General features: G+C 30.9%; 1 protein-coding gene across 1 annotated transcript in view; it reads left to right on the top strand.

Moving 5' to 3' along the window:
• The window catches only part of afg3l1 (AFG3-like AAA ATPase 1), a 27,034-nt gene that overhangs the window by 4,141 nt on the left and 15,393 nt on the right, over window positions 1–7,500 (top strand). The window lies entirely within an intron of this gene.

Below are 7,500 nucleotides of genomic sequence, written 5' to 3'. Positions count from 1 at the left end.
GTAAATGTCATCTTAACTGCAGTAAGTAACGTCTTAAATGAGTTAAATAACGTCTTAAATGAGTTAAATAACGTCTTAAATGAGGTAAATAACGTCTAAAATGAGGTATATAACGTCTAAAATGAGGTATATAACGTCTAAAATTAGGTAAATAACGTCTTAAATGAGGTAAATAACGTCTAAAATGAGGTAAATATCGTCTTAAATGAGGTAAATAACGTCTTAAATGAGGTAAATAACGTCTAAAATGAGGTAAATAACGTCTTAAATGAGGTAAATAATGTCTAAAATGAGGTAAATAACGTCTTAAATGAGGTAAATAACGTCTTAAATGAGGTAAATAACGTCTTAAATGAGTTAAATAACGTCTAAAATGAGGTAAATAACGTCTAAAATGAGTTAAATAACGTCTTAAATGAGTTAAATAACGTCTAAAATGAGTTAAATAACGTCTTAAATGAGGAAAATATCGTCTAAAATGAGTTAAATAACGTCTTAAATGAGGTAAATAACGTCTTAAATGAGGTAAATATCGTCTTAACTGAGGAAAATAACGTCTTAAATGAGGTAAATATCGTCTTAACTGAGGAAAATAACGTCTTAAATGAGGTTAATAACGTCTTAAATGAGGTAAATAACGTCTAAAATGAGTTAAATAACGTCTTAAATGAGGTAAATATCGTCTTAAATGAGGTAAATATCGTCTTAAATGAGGTAAATATAGTCTAAAATGAGTTAAATAACGTCTTAAATTAGGTTAAATAACGTCTTAAATGAGGTAAATATCGTCTTAAATGAGGTAAATAACGTCTTAAATGAGTTAAATAACGTATAAAATGAGTTAAATAACGTCTTAAGTGAGGTAAATATCGTCTTAAATGAGGTAAATATCGTCTTAACTGAGGAAAATATCGTCTAAAATGAGTTGAATAACGTCTAAAATGAGTTAAATAACGTCTTAAATGAGGTAAATAACGTATAAAACGTCTTAAATGAGTTAAATAACGTCTTAAATGAGGTAAATAACGTCTAAAATGAGGTATATAACGTCTAAAATGAGGTAAATAATGTCTTAAATGAGGTAAATAACATCTAAAATGAGGTAAAATCGTCTTAAATGAGTTAAATAACATCTTAAATGAGTTAAATAACGTCTTAAATGAGTTAAATAACGCCTAAAACGCCTTAAATTAGTTAAAAAACGTCTAAAATGAGGTAAATAACATCTAAAATGAGGTAAAAATCGTCTTAAATGAGTTAAATAACATCTTAAATGAGTTAAATAACGTCTTAAATGAGTTAAATAACGCCTAAAACGCCTTAAATTAGTTAAAAAACGTCTAAAATGAGGTAAATAACATCTAAAATGAGGTAAATAACGTCTTAAATGAGGTAAATAACGTATAAAACGTCTTAAATGAGTTAAATAACGTCTTAAATGAGGTAAATAACGTCTAAAATGAGGTATATAACGTCTAAAATGAGGTAAATAATGTCTTAAATGAGGTAAATAACATCTAAAATGAGGTAAATATCGTCTTAAATGAGTTAAATAACGTCTTAAATGAGTTAAATAATGCCTAAAACGTCTTAAATTAGTTAAAAAACGTCTAAAAATAAGGTAAATAACATCTAAAATGAGGTAAAAATCGTCTTAAATGAGTTAAATAACATCTTAAATGAGTTAAATAACGTCTTAAATGAGTTAAATAACGCCTAAAACGCCTTAAATTAGTTAAAAAACGTCTAAAATGAGGTAAATAACATCTAAAATGAGGTAAATAACATCTAAAATGAGGTAAATATCGTCTAAAACGTCTTAAATGAGTTAAATAACGTCTAAAACGTCTCAAATGAGGTAAATAACATCTAAAATGAGGTATATAACATCAAAAATTAGGTAAATAACGTCTAAAATGAGGTAAATAACGTCTAAAATGAGGTAAATAACGTCTTAAATGAGGTAAATAACGTCTTAAATTAGGTAAATAACGTCTAAAATGAGGTAAATAACGTCTAAAATGAGGTAAATAACGTCTTAAATGAGTTAAATAACGTCTTAAATGAGGTAAATATCGTCTTAAATGAGGTAAATAACGTCTTAAATGAGTTAAATAACGTATAAAATGAGTTAAATAACGTCTTAAGTGAGGTAAATATCGTCTTAAATGAGGTAAATATCGTCTTAACTGAGGAAAATATCGTCTAAAATGAGTTGAATAACGTCTAAAATGAGTTAAATAACGTCTTAAATGAGGTAAATAACGTATAAAACGTCTTAAATGAGTTAAATAACGTCTTAAATGAGGTAAATAACGTCTAAAATGAGGTATATAACGTCTAAAATGAGGTAAATAATGTCTTAAATGAGGTAAATAACATCTAAAATGAGGTAAAATCGTCTTAAATGAGTTAAATAACATCTTAAATGAGTTAAATAACGTCTTAAATGAGTTAAATAACGCCTAAAACGCCTTAAATTAGTTAAAAAACGTCTAAAATGAGGTAAATAACATCTAAAATGAGGTAAAAATCGTCTTAAATGAGTTAAATAACATCTTAAATGAGTTAAATAACGTCTTAAATGAGTTAAATAACGCCTAAAACGCCTTAAATTAGTTAAAAAACGTCTAAAATGAGGTAAATAACATCTAAAATGAGGTAAATAACGTCTTAAATGAGGTAAATAACGTATAAAACGTCTTAAATGAGTTAAATAACGTCTTAAATGAGGTAAATAACGTCTAAAATGAGGTATATAACGTCTAAAATGAGGTAAATAATGTCTTAAATGAGGTAAATAACATCTAAAATGAGGTAAATATCGTCTTAAATGAGTTAAATAACGTCTTAAATGAGTTAAATAATGCCTAAAACGTCTTAAATTAGTTAAAAAACGTCTAAAAATAAGGTAAATAACATCTAAAATGAGGTAAAAATCGTCTTAAATGAGTTAAATAACATCTTAAATGAGTTAAATAACGTCTTAAATGAGTTAAATAACGCCTAAAACGCCTTAAATTAGTTAAAAAACGTCTAAAATGAGGTAAATAACATCTAAAATGAGGTAAATAACATCTAAAATGAGGTAAATATCGTCTAAAACGTCTTAAATGAGTTAAATAACGTCTAAAACGTCTCAAATGAGGTAAATAACATCTAAAATGAGGTATATAACATCAAAAATTAGGTAAATAACGTCTAAAATGAGGTAAATAACGTCTAAAATGAGGTAAATAACGTCTTAAATGAGGTAAATAACGTCTTAAATTAGGTAAATAACGTCTAAAATGAGGTAAATAACGTCTAAAATGAGGTAAATAACGTCTTAAATGAGTTAAATAACGTCTAAAATGAGGTAAATAACGTCTTAAATGAGGTGAATAACTTCTTAAATTAGGTAAATAATGTCTAAAATGAGGTAAATAATGTCTAAAATGAGTTAAATAACATCTTAAATGATTTAAATAACGTCTTAAATGAGGTAAATAACGTCTTAAATGAGGTAAATAACGTCTAAAATGAGTTAAATAACGTCTTAAATGATTTAAATAACGTCTTAAATGATTTAAATAACATCTTAAATGAGGTAAATAACGTCTTAAATGAGGTAAATAACGCCTAAAATTAGGTAAATAACGTCTAAAATGAGGTAAATATCGTCTTAAATTAGGTAAATAACGTCTAAAATTAGTTAAATAACATCTAAAATTAGGTAAATAACGTCTAAAATGAGGTAAATAACGTCTAAAATTAGTAAAATAACGTCTAAAATTAGGTAAATAACGTCTAAAATTAGTAAAATAACGTCTAAAATTAGGTAAATAACGTCTTAAATGAGGTAAATAACGTCTTAAATGAGGTAAATAACGTTTAAAATTAGGTAAATAACGTCTAAAATTAGGTAAATAACGTCTAAAATGAGTTAAATAACGTCTTAAATGAGGTAAATAACGTCTTAAATGAGGTAAATAACGTCTAAAATTAGGTAAATAACGTCTAAAATTAGTAAAATAACGTCTAAAATTAGGTAAATAACGTCTTAAATGAGGTAAATAACGTCTTAAATGAGGTAAATAACGTTTAAAATTAGGTAAATAACGTCTAAAATTAGGTAAATAACGTCTAAAATGAGTTAAATAACGTCTTAAATGAGGTAAATAACATCTTAAATGAGGTAAATAACGTCTAAAATGAGGTAAATATCGTCTTAAATTAGGTAAATAACGTCTAAAATTAGTTAAATAACATCTAAAATTAGGTAAATAACGTCTAAAATGAGGTAAATAACGTCTAAAATTAGTAAAATAACGTCTAAAATTAGGTAAATAACGTCTAAAATTAGTAAAATAACGTCTAAAATTAGTAAAATAACGTCTAAAATTAGGTAAATAACGTCTAAAATGAGGTAAATAACGTCTAAAATTAGGTAAATAACGTCTAAAATTAGGTAAATAACGTCTAAAATGAGTTAAATAACGTCTTAAATGTACTTGTGAGATAATGAGATGCGCGTCAGATCCATGTTCGTCAGCGGCTGTTCTTAAAGTGACAGCAGCACTGATGATGATGATGATGATGTCATTATGTTCATCACAGAACAACGTGAACAGAGATAAGCGTAGCTTTAATGATTAATCTATATTTAATTTATTATTTATGCAGTTAAGAAAGGTGTTTGATAACCATTACATTTCTGTATATGTCTAACAGGGATGGGGGTATGTAAAGATTGTTTTAAGTTCTCTTAAATTAAGTTTTTTTCTTAAAGCCTAATAAATGTTGACACTGGGTTCTTTCAGTGATCCTGTAAAGTAACATCATTAATGTTTCATAGAGACTTTAGTATCAGTGATACTGGCCTTCATTCATAAAAACATGACAATACAACACATATTTGAAATATGCCGTTTCCTTAAATAATTTCTACATTAATTTGGAGTAACTGAAATTATTAAAGGTCCCATGGCATGGCATTTTTCTATTATTTTATAGTGTTTCCTGAGGTGTACTTATATTGTTAGTATGATTTTTACATCATAAAATGTCATAATTTAGAAATAAAAGGCATTTTTTCTATACTGCTGTTTGCCCTGTGGCTGAATGCCCTGCTTCAAGAGGCGTGTCTGCTGTGAGACTTCAGGAAAAACGCCCACTGTTGTGATTGGCTGACATCTTTGCATTTTAAATGAGCGGAGGGGGCGTGGTTTAACGAGGCACGAGCAGGCACGAGTCTGCCAGAGAGACGGATGGACCTGAGTTCACTTCTCATCAGTTCTCTCAGCATGTCTCAGTTCAGGGTGAACTGTTGTAGTTACTAGAATATACTTCAGGTTATTAGTTTATTTCTAGTCGGAGGGGCTGTCACTCATGTCAGAAAGTTAGTAACTTTAGTAAATTATGGATCAGCGCTGACTCGAGACGCGAACCGTTTAGAACGATTCAGTCCGATTTGGTGAACTGGTTCGGTTCACTAAAAAGAACCGATTCAAAAGAATGATTCGTTCGCGAACCGGACATCACGGAGACGGAGCGATTGCTAACAAAGTTATTTATAGTAACTACTGAGTTGTGAGAGCGCTGTCAGTCAGCGCGAGTTTATTGTGTTTGTATCTGAGAGTTCTGAATAAACACGAGTCCCAGTCACGCCGAGTCCGTCTTCATCATTATTCTACCAACTTTGTAACACATGCAATGTACCATTACAGCGAGATGAACGAGTTAGTAAGTTTGATTAAAGCATTATTTCTAGATATGTTCCAATCATATGAAAAGCGTCAGTGACGCGCATTGAGTAACTTACACAGCGCAAACAAAGACACAACAGCAGTAATCGAATGTAATCCAGTTTATTGTGGGGAAAGCTGGCTAGCCTAGCCGGATACCCTCACGCTTAACCCCTTCTGCTTAATCTCACGCCGCGTTTGGTGCCTCCGCTGTGGGCCAGATGCAGTACTGGGGGTCGGGGATGTTGAAGGCCGAGCCTCGGCGTGCGTGAGGTTTATCTCTAAAGATGTGGCTCTGCTGATGTTAAACAGAAAAGACTGTATGCACATTTTAGAACAGATAGACGCGACGAGGACGTACAAAAACACTGACTCACAAGATATAAAACACGAAAACACCGTTCTGTCGGGAGAGAGAGAAGCCGCAGCGTGTGCACGAATAATAAATAATTAGCTACACATCAGAAATCAATGATCACAGATCAGAAGGAACTGAAGAAAGACTTCTGTTTTCATTTGTACATCCAAACACTGAGAAACTGCCAGTTCACTCGTTCACAAGTAACGTTAATGATCTCTCGAGCGTTTGCATGGGCGTGCCAGATTCTCTGGGTGGAGGAAAGGGAGGAAACCGTTCCTGTGTGGACGTCAAACCAGGAGACTTCAGGATTGGCTCGTCTGGCCTGTCATTTTCTCAAAGGCAGAGAGAGACAGCCAGAACTCGGGTTTACACCGATCAACATTTCTATCCACTTGGGGACAATATTCAGGCTAGGGGAACTCATATTAATGTTGAAATACCTCATAAAATGAAAATTTCATGCCATGGGACCTTTAAACTCCAATTTTTATTAATTGCGATTAATCATGATTAATTACAGAAAGATCTCATTGGTCGGACAGTTTTTAACGCGCCGCGTCAAAATAAAAAAACGAACCCGAGGTGTTTTTTTTTTTTTTAAACGACTCTTTTACGGCTGGCGTTTTGTGTGTCGGTGTGCACCCTTTGTTTAGGCACAAGACGTTAAACATCTGCGATTAAACGTGCGCAAAACTCGACCGGGTGTGAACAGGCCTTAATCGGGTCAATATTCACCAAAACGTTCTGCTATGAATCTTACACTATTGCCACTGTAAATGATTCCGTGATTTCAGTAATTCTGTCTGTCCAGCCTGACGTTTAGCAAACGAGACGATAAATCTGCACTTGATGTAAATGCATCTACTCCAGTAAAGCTTTTCTGACAGAGGACACGCCCACATCTGTTGAGCTTCCGACGCCCATGTAAATAATGTACATATGAGTAATATATAAACACACACACAAATATATTATATATATATATACACACACAGACAAATGTTTCCTACATAGGTCAGATATTTATGATTTTAAATGAAAACATGTATAATGCCCAGTTGTAAGTTTACATCATGATGGATTTAATTTATGCAGATAAAAAAAATGTTTTTAGGTTTTTAGGAATGATTTTTTCCCCACATTATGGTAATCTGAATGACTTTTTTAACATTATCTTCATGAGAATGAGGAAAAAAATGCATATCATGTAATATTGATGTTTTTTGTCACTATTATAATGAGAATTAAATATTTCAACCGCTAGTCTTTAGTTCTTTATACAAGGTATTTTTATTAGGGCTGTCAAAAGATTAATCGCGATTAATCGCATCCAAAATAAAAGTTTGTGTTTACATAATATATGTGTGTGTACTCTGTTAATTATTGTTTATATATAAATACACACACAAGCAT

The sequence above is a fragment of the Gobio gobio genome (assembly GCF_949357685.1).
Source record: "Gobio gobio genome assembly, chromosome: 25".
In the NCBI taxonomy this organism is placed as follows: domain Eukaryota; kingdom Metazoa; phylum Chordata; class Actinopteri; order Cypriniformes; family Gobionidae; genus Gobio; species Gobio gobio.
Note: the sequence above shows the minus strand (reverse complement) of the source record. Positions and strands in the feature narration are given on the sequence as shown.